A 12,794-nucleotide genomic window follows, 5' to 3' on the forward strand; every position below is an offset into this window, starting at 1 on the left:
ACAGGTCTCCAGTCTATCACAGGGACACCCTGGACAGGTCTCCAGTCTATCACAGGGACACCCTGGACAGGTCTCCAGTCCATCACAGGGACACATAGAGACAAACAACCATTCACTCTCTCTCTCACCCAGAGACAGAGTCTAACATGCATGTTTTTTGGTCTGTGGGAGGAAACTGGAGTACCCGGAGAAAACCCACGCATGGAGAGAACATGCAAACTCCACCCTGAAAGGTCCCCGGCCGGGATTTGATCCAGCAACCTTCTCGCTGAGAGGTGGCAGCTCTACCAACTGAGTGACCGTGCCGCCCTAAGCATCAGCCAAAACTAGCAAAAAAATAGCAACAAAAACTAAAAGTAGCAAGATGCAAGCTAAAACCCAAGTAGCAAAAAGCTAATTAAATGCTTAAAGTAACAAAATGCTGGTTAAAAGTAGTAAAATGCTGCATGTATTTGGTAAAATCAGTGTTTCACCTCATATACAAGGAGGGTGCCCCGTCCTGTCAACAGAACCGAGCTCCCTGCCTACCGAATGGATCAACCCATGGATTCTGGACACGCCTCCAGAACCGGTCCTGAAGTGCAGTGGAGATCAGGCTGCCTGCAGTGACGTAGCCCTAAGCTAGCGGCGCACAATACAGGCGCGCTAGCTAAAAAGCTACTGATGTAGCACTCCATCCACCTCACGCTGGGCCGTTTCCTTCACAGCCTTCCCCGCTCGACAACTGTCGGCACAAACCGTGTTCAACTAGGCCTGTCACGATAACAAATGTTGCTGGGCGATTAATTGTCTCTGAAATTATTGCGATAAACGATAATATTGTTTGAAATTTGACAATAATTAGTAATTATTGTCAAATTTAAGAAATGTTGATTTGTTTTGCATGTAGTACCTATTTTCAGCCACTGGACGGCAGTAGAAGACTGGTTGAACCGAAGGATGGATGGTGAGAGAGCGAGCAACGTGAGGGAGGCTCCTTGACGTGACATGGGCTGTCTCTCTTCGGTTCTCAAAATGGCGGATGCTCGGTGTGGTTTGAGCTCTTTAGCATAGCATTTGTCACACAAAGCTTTTAATAAAAACATTTAGTGAACAAGTTCTCAGCTTCTTTTTGCAGAGAAAAACTACTTTTTACACGAAGGCACGGGTTTCAACCGTGAATTTTGGAGCTTCGACAAGACGGAGGGTTTTTTTCCCTGTTAGCTTAGCTCGTAGCTTAGCTTCTCAGCTTAGCTGCTTTTAACAATCCAAAAATGCGATTTTAGACGATTAGAATGGATTTTAAAAAGAAAAGAGAAAGGGAGTTGTCAGTGAGGAGCACCGGAGTTGAGCTTTTTGTCGTCCAGTGTCTTCAGTAGAAAGAGAGAGACACGAAGAAACGATAAAGCCGATAAATCAAAATGAGTTGATAATTTTAATTTATCATGCGATTAATTTGATTTATTGTTTATCGCGACAGGCCTATGTGCCCCCACCAAAATGTCTGCCAAGGCATGTAACCTAGGGGAAACACGATGCTAGCTAAAAATAGCAAAAAGTCACCTAAAAGTAGCCGTTAACTAGATAAAATATATGAACAGCTAAAAGCTAAACAATAGCAACAAAAACTTAAAAGTAGCAGCTGTTAAAACTTAATTGGTAACTAAAGTGTTAGTGTTAGAATTACAAAAGTAATTTTAGCTCAGCGTCTTTAATGTGTTTATCATTTCCTGTTTTAAGTCAGGTGGGTTTATTATAAAAAACAAGTAAAAGTGGACTTTGTGCCAGTTTGTTGTGATTTTAGCTCAAACTAAGCTTTTGTCTCTTTTCTGTCTGTAAAATAAAAAAAACATGTTGAGAATAAAACTGCTCTGTTTTCAGAAACAGATTTAAATCCAGCCTGCAGCCTTTCAGTCCTCCTGCTCTCAGAATAACTAAACCTGGTTTATAAATTATTTTCTGTTAAGGGACCGAGATGTGCACCAGGAGCTTCTTGTGATTAAAGGTTTCAGGGTCAACACGGGGTGTAGCAGAAGTGGTTCTGCTCTTGGGTGAGCGAGCGGAACAGGAAGTGACTGTTAGCGACCAGAGGAAAACAAATTTCCATAGATATGAGGCGAAGCCCCGCTGGAGCTGCTGATATTTCACAGCTTTTCTTTACCCATTTGATTTGTGATAAGGTTGGACTCCGCTCCCATAAATGTCCTTTTTCAGCCCCACGTTCAGTTATCGGCACCAGCTGACCGACCGCATCTGCAGCTGAAACAAACATGTCGACTTTTATCCAGAGGAGGCCGGAAGATCAAGATGGAGGGACAAAGGGGGGCCAAAGACCAGACAGAAGGCAGAAAAACCAGTTCTGGTTTCAGGATCAGGGAGATTCTGGATCAGTTCTACACATGAAGACGATTCTGTTCACAACCGGCAAAGGTTGTTAGCAAAAAGACGCCCTCAATTTGTCTGTTAGCAAAATATTCCATGAACAGCAGGTCAGTTTTAAAGAAAACTCAGAAAAACGGATATAACTGATTCAAGATGGCCACCACATTTAACTATTTTAGCTGTTCGCGTATCAAAACCTTTATGGCTGCTGGGACTTTTGGTTTTTGTAACTGAAACTTTTCTAAATATTTAACTTATTTGGTAATTTTTGTTTTTTAGATAGTTTTGCTGCCTTTAGCCATTAGTCAGAATAATGCTACATTTAGCTTCTACCTATGATTTTGTTACTTTTAGTTAGCTTTGTTGCTATTTTAGCTATCATGTTAGCGTGTAGCTAACATTTTACTACTTTTAGCTTTTTAACTACCCTTTTGATAGATTTTTCTTACAGAATTAATTTTTCTGGCCACTTTTAGTTAGCCTTTAACTGTTAGCCAGACTTTACATTTACCTTCTACTTAGAGGTTTTATATTTTTAACTTTTACTTAGCATTTTGTTACTTTTAGTTGTTTTGTTGTCGTTGCTACTTTTCGCTTATAGGTAGCCTTTTGCTACTTCTGGCTAGTTTTGTTTCTTTGAACATTCAGCTGGTGTTTTGCTCCTTTCATCCACTGTTTTGCTAATGTTGATTTTAGCTACCATTCTGCTATTTTAAGCTTTTATTTTGTATGCATTTGCTGCTTTTAGCTAGCCTTTGTTGTTTTTAAGTTATCTTTTGAAACATTTAGCTTCCACTTAGCCTTTTTATATTTTTACCATTTACTTAACATTCTACTTTAAGTTGAACTTTTTAATGCTATTTTTTAGCTTTTAGCATTTTGTTACTTTAAGATGGTTTGTTGTTGTTGCAACTTTTAGCTTTTAAGTAGCCTTTTGCTACTTCTAGCTAGCATTTTGTAACTTTTAGCTATCATTTTTGCTAATGTTATCTTAAAGCTAGCATTTAACAGCTTAGTTTCAGCTTCTTCAACAGATTTCGGCTGTCATTCAGCAGACTCAGGTTATGGCGGTCTCTAGCAGCTAACGCCAGCAGCTCCAGCGAGATCAGCGTCTCGTTAATTAATGTGGACTTTTGTTTCGGCTGCGACCGCCAGCAGGAACCGGAGCCTTCAGGTTCACTTCCTGCTCGTCGAGGTTGTGATTTTACAGGAAAAAGGAGGGAAGGAACAGAATGGAGGGACGGCCGTCCAACTCCCAGGTGTCCTTTCAGTTTAATTGTTGGACACGTGTCCATTGTCAGAAAGCAGCTTCAGTCCTGCAGCAACAGGAAGACAAACAGCTCCAGCTGCTCGTCTCAGGCCTGCAGATCTGTATTCCTCTCAGGTGGAGCCGTCGTATGAGATGCATGAGGTCCGTGTGATGGAGGAGGAGGATGTATTTATAGATAACAGCTCCTCAGATCTCCACCGATGGATTCCTGCTCTCCTGCCAGAGATAAGTGAGAGCAGGAAGTCGAGGGGGCGATTCAGGCCTGAGATCTGGAGCTTATTCGCCTGCCTGACGAGCCGTTTCACGCCCCGCTCTCCGGGGTTCTGATGTCTGGTTCTGGAAGCGGCCTCCAACCGTTCAGGGAGAGTCGTTTGTTCTCCGAGAGACGAGCCGAGATAAAAGGAGAACATCCCGGCTGATAAGGCTGGAGTCAAAGAAGCCGTTTTACTGGAGATTTAATCAGATGTATTGTTTATTCAATTACATTTCAGCCCAGGGGGTGGGGGGTGGGGGGGTTGGACCAAACGGGAAGTGGTCCTCGCTGTGCAGAACAGATACGTTTCATGACCGATTTCATTTGACAAATCACGCCTCATTAATTCCTCTGATCCTTCATGGAAGCAGAAGATGATCCTCGGAGTGAGGCTGCCCCCTGCTGGTGAAAACACGTCACTACCACAAAGAGCTGAACCCTCCTGCTGCCCTGGGGTCAAAAAGAGCCGAGGCTGGAGCTGCAGCACAGCACGGTCCTCATCCTGAAGGACAACAAACTGAATATATATATAAACAACAACAACAACACTTCTGAGTCCAAATGGTACAAGGTTTAGTAAAAACAGTTGTGATTTATTGAATAAAAAACAATAAAAATATGAAAAACTGAGCAGAAACCAAATAAAATGTTTTTAAACAATGAGGGCCTCAACAAATAAAACACTACAGATTAAATAATGCGTCTAAAAACGTTCATTTTTAAATATGAAGATTATAAAACTACAAAATGTGTTAAAGAAGCTGAAACTAAGTTTATAAAGTTGCCAAGATCAAAACTACAAACTAAAATTAGCAAAAGCTAAAATCAGCTAAACTATAAAGCTAAAAAAAAAAAAAACTAGTTTTAGTTTAGCTAGGTTTAGTTACTTGCTTTTATGAAAAATAAAACTATGCAACAGTTAATTAAAACTAAAAATTAAACATATTTAAAAGCCAAAATTAGCTAAACCCAAGTTAAAAATTAAAGTCTACACGTAAAGCTAAATCCTGCACAACTAAAATACTAAAAAACTTGCAAATGTTTAAAGTTAAAACTAGCTAACCAAAAGCTAAATCTAGCTAAACTAAAGTTAATATTTGCAAAAGCTAAGAACTAAAAACTAGCTAAACTAAGGCTAAAACTAGCTAAAATACAGCTACTAACTAAAATATATTTATATACACACAAAGGCCTAAAGCTAAAACCAGATAAACTACTGCTGCGCACCAAAAATTAAGCACAAGTTTTAAACTTGCTGAATTGTTTTTAAAATGATGCAAATTTGTTACAGATATGAATAATTTTGAGAATAAATATGTAAAGTTAAACTCAACAAGTATAAACATTCCAAAAACGCTGTTGCTATGAGCTGAAGGTTTTGATGCTTGATATGCTGAAGTGACTGAAGTAGCTAAAACTATCATGGAAGATACTTTTAATATTAATATATTATGTTTTTATAGTATTTGTGGGTCCTCTAAACCTTGGGGCTCTGGGCCCCAGTGGGCCCGTAGTTAAGTCCGGCCCTGGCTGATGAACGTGAGTGCACGTGAGTGTGAGGCCGCCCCCTGCTGATGAAAACCTGCCACTACCACAGAGACCTGGATCAGGTCCTGCTGCAGCAAGCTGGACTGAATGATTCATGAGGCGCTGCAGGGCGGCTCAGTTTACACACTTTAGTTAAAGACACTCGAACGCACCATCTGCAGCACAGCTGAAAGGTTTGTGACGTTCAAGTGACGAGTCAAACAGGAGAAAACGGTTCCGACTAAAAGTAAAAGCTCATCTGAACACAAACACGCAAAAGTAGCCGAATAAGAAAAGTAACTGATAAAAACAAAAGCTACAATTTAATTTTAATCACTTTAATTTTTAGTCATCTCAAAGTAATATTAATAGCACCCGCCACCAAAAGGCCAAAGACACAATATTATAGTTTGCCAGAGTTTCAGAGTCTGTTAGTAAAATATCTGAACCAATGGATGATTTTGGTGAAACTGCCGGAAACAAATCAATGTACGCCTTAAAATTATTAACGTTTTGGACGCATTCCAAATCAAGATGGCCGCCACAGCCACTGGCAGTAAAAGCTGGTGGGAGCTTCGGTTTAGAATCTTTTATTTTAATTTTTATATATTTTAGCAAAGCTCCTGAATGAAAATCCATGTTGTGATATTCTTCCCCTGGTTTGTTGTTTGACATTAAACTACTTCTGCACACTTTGTGCTAATTTAAGTGTAACGTTTTTAAACTTTGTAAATATTTAAACTTGACCAACGTGGGAATAAATTAAATTTTACTGGAACAGGAGGTTTAATCTATGAAGAAAGAGAGTTTATTCAGATTTAAAATAATGATTTCAAGACTAAACTAGAGAAAATGAATTTCCTGTGAAAATGCAGTGTTAGAAGTGCTAGTTAGAAAAGGACTTGCTGAAAAACAGCTGAAATTATCTAAAAACATTCTGAAATCTAGCCGAAATGGAAAAACAAGCCTAAGATAGCTGAAGAAAGCAGAAAGAACACAAATTAGTTGAATTTGGTTCAAGAAAGCAAAAATGAGCACAAAAATTAAGAAATAAGATTAAAAAAGGCTGAAAATAGCCACCACAAAAGCCCTGAAAAGTAGCTGAAAAGGCAGAAAGAAGCATAAAATACCAGACGGAAGTGGAAAGAGCTGAAAAGAGTTTTAAAAAATTGGACTTAGCTGAAAAATCTAAAATTAGCATCAAAATAGCTACATAGTAGCTGAAATAGCAAAAAAAAAAAAAGCTGAAACTAGCAGAAAAAAAAGCTAAAAAGGAGCATAAAAAATGAAATTAGCAGAAAGAAGTTAATTATGCAGAAATTACCAAAAACTTTAATTTATCAGAAAAAAAGTTTAAATTAGCTAAAACAAATGCTAAAAAGTTAGCAGAAAAGGTAGGACAAACTTCAATTATCAGACAAAAACGGAAAAAACATCTTTACCCAATTAGGCTAAAAGAAGCCGAAATTAGCACAAAAAAAGTGAAAATTATCAAAAAAAGGCAGAAATTGTTTTTTTTTTAAAAAAAAAGCTGAAAAAAGCTTTTAAAAAAAAAAGCAGAAAAAAGCTTAAATTACCAGAAGGAAGTGTAGAGAGCACATCTTTTCTAAAAAAATGTGGCATTAGATGAAAAAGCTAAAACAAGCATAAAAACAGCTAAATAGTAGCTGAAATAGAAGAAAAGGCTGTAACTTGCAGAAATAGGCTGAAATGAGCATAACAAGCTGAAATTAGAGAAATAAGTTAGAAGAAGCACAAAAGTGCTATAGTTCGCAGAAAGAACCTGAAAGGAACAGCTGAAAAACAAAGCTGAAACTAGCTGAATGTTTAAATTTGCACAAGGAAGCTGAAAGAAGCTGAAGCAGAACAAAACGTGAAAGGAGCAGTAAACGGTTGTAAACAGATCGAAAGATGTGAAGGATGGAAAATGAGTTCAATTCATTTTCTATGAGGGGAAAAAATGGCAGAAAAGGCTAAATATTTCAAAAAGCTAAAGTTGCAGCAGGATGGTCCTGATGAACATTTTGATTCTTGATTTGTTGAAACTGCACAAAAACTGTGGAACGAGAAAGATGCTGCAAAACTTACGGGAGAAAAATGGATCAGGTAGTGTGAACGCTTCACAAACACTGACACGATAAAATAAACCGGTCGACTGTGACTAACTTGGAGCAGTCGAGTCCTAAAGCTCCGGGTGAATCCATTAAACCGTCCTCGGAGGCTGACGCCCTGCAGCGCACATTCTCTGTGATGTCTCACAAACGACACCAGAGATCCTTCAACGGTTCCTCTTCACCGCTGATTCAGAAACGTCTGATTCTGACGGAGTTGAACTACAGTTTTCTGCCGAGTGAAAGAAGTCCGGGTGATCCGTGGGAGCGGATTAAATCTGAATATTCTGCGTTTTGTATGGAAAGTCGGATGAAGGTGATCTGGTTGAAATGCTTCCAGGAGGTGAACTTTAGCTCCTGCCTCGGGGGTTTCCTCACAATGCCGACGAGTTTCTGCTGAAAGGAACTCAGATAAAAGCTACGCTTTTAAAACACAAACAAACTGAGCTCCTGAGAGCAGGTGCTGCATCTGTAACGAGCCCGATACGACCGGTAGAACTCCGGTACTTTAAAAAGCTGAAATTCATCATCATTCAGGTAATTTATTTATATATTTAACTTCTGACAAACTTCCAGCCAAACTTGAGCCCAAACTAAACAGGAAACGACATTTAGCCTAAAACGGACGCCCTAGAACAACCGAAACTAAAGCGAGACGGGTCTGAGACAACTCTGAGACTGAACTGAGAGAAAACTTGTTCACTAATGTTTATAAAATGTTCGTAATTCCTCCAACTTTGCTCTGAGGCGCAACGAGGGAACCCAGACCCCTGAGGAACATCTGCAGACATGTTGGAAACTTCCTGGAGAATTATGTCACAAACTTGCTAGTTCTCATGAGGGAGTCTCCAAAACTCTGCTAGATCCCCAATATCAAGTGAACGATCATGAAGCTGAAGCTGTATCAATAAGGTAAAAAAGGAAGAAAACTAGCTAAAAGCTAAATGTAGCAAAAAGGAGCAAAATGCTAAATAAATTGAAAGAGCTAGTTGAAAGCTAAGGGAAGTCAAATGTTATTTATATGTATATTAAAATGCTTTAGAAGAAGCCAAATGTTAACTAAAAGCTAAAAGTAGCAAAATGCTATCTATATACTAAAAGTAGCAAAGTAAGCCAAAGGTCAAAAGGATTAAAATGTTAGTTGAAAGCTAAAAGTAGCAAAAGGTTAGCTATATTCAAAAACTAGAAGAAGAAAAAATAGCTGAAAGCCAGAATAAGCACAATGCTAAAAGCTAAACGTAGCACAAGCCTAGCTATAAGCCAAAAGATGCAAACGGTTAACTAAAAGCCAGAAGCTAAATGTTAGCTAAAAGCTAAATATAGCTCAAGCCTAGCTATGTAAAAAGAAGCAAAAAGTAAACTATAAGCCAAAAGATGAAAAAAGTTAACCAAAAACAGAAGAAGCTAAACGTTAGAGAAAAGTTAAAAGTAAAAAAGGCTCACTTTATTCCAGAACTGCAAAAAAAATAGCTGAAAGCCAAAAGCTAAATGTTAGCTAAAAGCTAAACGTAGCTCAAGCATACTTATAAGCCAAAATAAGCAAAAAGTAAACTAAAAGCTAGAAGAAGCTAAATGTTAGAGAAAAGCTAAAAGTTAAAAAGGCTAAGTATAAGCCAAAAGTACCAAATTTGGCTGAAAGCTAAAAATATTTTTAGCTGAAAGCTAAAAAGGTAGGTAGGTGACATGTTAACTATAAGCCAAAAGTACCAAATTTGGCTAAAAGCTAAAAATATTTTTAGCTGAAAGCTAAAAAGGTAGGTAGGTGACATGTTAGCTATAAGCCAAAAGTAGCAATGATATGTAAATAATGTGCACGAAAATGATTCAGTTTTCCATCTTGACTAAATAAATAAAGTTTCTAACTGCTCGTCACACACAAAGTACATCCTCCAGGCTGGCAAACAGAACTTTGAGTCCAGCTGGTCTCCAACGTTCAGATCCAGGGTTCCTGGTCATGGTTTGGGGTTCCAGTTGCATCTGACCAACAGGAAACGTTTTACCTGAATGTAGCAGAAGAACCTGGCCGATGTTGTAGAGATACTAAAAACCTAATTTACAGCTTTAAATTGTTTATCATTTGACCTAAAAGATCTTTAAAGAGACTCAGACTCATTTCTCGGTGTGATGACTTCATGGTACGAGGTGTTTGATCATCTCAGCACTCCATCCTGAATCTAAACAAGCCCGCAGAGCTGCACGAGGGGAGAAAAACTATAAATACACAAAAGGTAATGAATTTACTTCCTCTCACAGACAGAACTGCAGCCTCTGGAGAATTATTCCCTGAGCAGGTTTGGTTCTTCAAAGAGTTCAGGCCCGTGCATGTCTGCTTCCTGCGGAGGCCATCTTTAGCAGGATTAGCATAAGGAGGCGGTGCTGCTGCATCTCTGCTGGATGTGGACCATCCTCCTCCTCTTCCTCCTCATGGGGAGGACCAAAGAAGCAGATTAGAGACTGGAACCTGAAGTGGAATCAAGAAGCTGCCCACATCAGGAGACCTTCCCTCCCTGCTGCCCTTGGGCCAAAATTATTTAAAAAAATAATTCATTTTAATTATTGACATTATTAATAACAGTAATGTAAATACCCAGGTGTCAAACTCAAGGCCAATTACGATTTAATTTTATAAACTGAGCTTTTTTAGAGAAGAATACTCATGACAGAATTTGAGGAAGAGTAAATTAACTTAAGATTTAGTTTTTAAATCATCTTTGAATCATATATGAAAAGCACAGCAAAGAAAAACAATTGAAGGTTTAGCTATAAGGTGTCTTTCAAATTTCACAAGAAAAACCTCGAGCTGGGGCAGCACGGTGGCACAGTTGGTACAGCTGTTGCCTCTCAGCACAAGGTCGCCGGACCAAATCCCAGCCAGAGACCATTCTGGGTGGAGATTGCATGTTCTCTCTGTGCATGCGTGGGTTTTTACCGGACAAATCTCTGCTGTTCTGCTAGTTTTTACCGGATCTCTGCTTTTCTGTTACAGTTTTTACCGGACAAATCTCTGCTGTTCTGTTAGTTTTTACCGGATCTCTACTTTTCTGTTACAGTTTTTACCGGACAGATCTCTGTTTTCCTGTTACAGTTTTTACCGGACAGATCTCTGCTGTTCTGTTACAGTTTTTATTGGACAGATCTCTGCTGTTCTGTTACAGTTTTTATGGGACAGATCTCTGCTCTTCTGTTACAGTTTTTACCGGACAGATCTCTGCTTTTCTGTTACAGTTTTTACCGGACAGATCTCTGCTGTTCTGTTACAGTTTTTACCGGACAGATCTCTGCTGTTCTGTTACAGTTTTTATTGGACTGATTCCTACTGTTCTGTTACAGTTTTACAGTGTCTTCCTCTGTAGAGACAAATCTGTTTAATTCATGTTTGTGGCCCAGCTGTGCAGGGATCTGGGAGTTTCACAGTTGAATAAATATCTGAACCCCCGTCCTCCCCCCACATCTCTGGAGACGATTGTGTTAGAAATGTCTTCCTGTGTGCTGTCCTGCGGGGACCAAGGGGACTGGAGTCCCATCTTAGGACAGACGGGACGAGCTTGCATGCTTGCTCACCTCTCAGGTGAATCTTGATGCGCCGAGGGGATTCTGCTCTAAACGCCACTCTGAGTTTCCTCTAAAAATAGATTTGTTGTCATTTCTGCGCGTTGAGCTGACGACTGCTGAAGGATGAGCCGCCATGGTGCCAGGAACATTCAAACCTTCGTCTCACTGCGCTGGGACGACTGCTTCTATCAAATAAACCACAACAGGCTTGCAAAACAACTAATTTGGCTCAAAGCTGTTGTTTCCTGCTGATTTTACCTTTTTTTTTAATAATCATATTTAGCATGTGTCTAAGTCAAGGCCTGCCAGATATGGCCCTTGTTCCAGTTTTATATGGCCCGCAAGATATCTTTCAAGGAGCCATCTACAGCAGGGAAGATACTGTTTATAACCTCTTAAAACACCTGAAATGACCCTTATCTGTAAATAAAAGTTGTTTTTTATAATAATTGCATCGCATGAATTTCTTTCATTGATGTGTTTTGATGTTTTATTACTATGTGTATTTTTATTTTGGGTGTTTAAATTTTACAAGAAAAGTAAAAACATCTGATTCTGAGCTGAAATACGGGGGTGGGGGAATAAAACAGCTGCTATAACGTCAAGTCAGATTTATGAAAACAGAAATTTTAATTCAGAAGGAGCTCAACTGAAATCAGCTAAAACTGTATGTAAGAGCTGAATGATGGCTGAAACTGGAGAAAAAAAACAGCTAAAAGCATCAAAAGCTTGTGTAAAAGTAGCAAAGGCTAGCTAATAGCAGAAAAATGTTAGCTAAAAGTAGTACGTTTAGCTAAAATGTAAAACTAGCCAAAGATTTGCTAAAAGCTAAAAAAATAATGAACGGCTGACAAAAAGCTTAAAGCAACAAAATAGGCTAGATGTTAAAGTATCAAACCAGTAGCAGCAAAAGGATAACCACAAGCTAATAGTAGCAAACACTACAAGCTTAAACAACAAGGCTAATGAAAAATATCGATTGGGTAAAAGCTAAAACAAAACACTAGCTAATAACATAAGCTGAAAGTAGTTAACGCCTATCTAACAGCAGGAAAATGTTAGCTAAATATAGCAAAATGTTGGCTAGAAGCTAAAAGTAGGAAAAGGTGATGTAAAAAATAAAAACATCCAAATCCTCATTAAAATAAGCAAAACACTAGCCAAGTAGCCAAAAGTAGCAGCAGCAAAAGGCTAACTACAAGCTAAAGACAGCGAACACTAGAAACTAAAACAGGAAATGGCTTAATAAAAATACCAAAAAGTTGTTTGATTTTTTTTATAAATGATTGGCTAAATCTAAAAGCAGCTAAAGGTTACCTAAAAGCTAAAAGTAGCAAGTAGCAGTTGGCTGGCTAGAAAATATATGTACCCAAATTCTTGGTAAAAAGGTAACAAAACACCAGCTAAAAGCTAAGATTAACAGATTGGTAGCTAGAAGCAAACAAGAGAGCAAGTAGCTAACGCAGATTAAAGAGAGCAAATTATTTTAAAGGAATTAAAAAATGATCTTTCAAAAGTGTTTAAATAAAGTTTGAAACTTGTATTAAAAAAAGCAGAAGTCACAGCACATCAGCTGAATGAGCCAAAGATTTTAAATATAAACAGCTAAAAGTCAGTCTGCAGGAGGCGATGGAAAATATTAGGTAATAAAATAATAAATTAAAACATAAATATATAATATGATTAAATAATAAAATATATAATTTTAACATTTCCAGGC

Source organism: Nematolebias whitei, chromosome 13 (genome assembly GCF_014905685.2).
Source record: "Nematolebias whitei isolate Nwh7 chromosome 13, NemWhi1, whole genome shotgun sequence".
Classification (NCBI taxonomy): domain Eukaryota; kingdom Metazoa; phylum Chordata; class Actinopteri; order Cyprinodontiformes; family Rivulidae; genus Nematolebias; species Nematolebias whitei.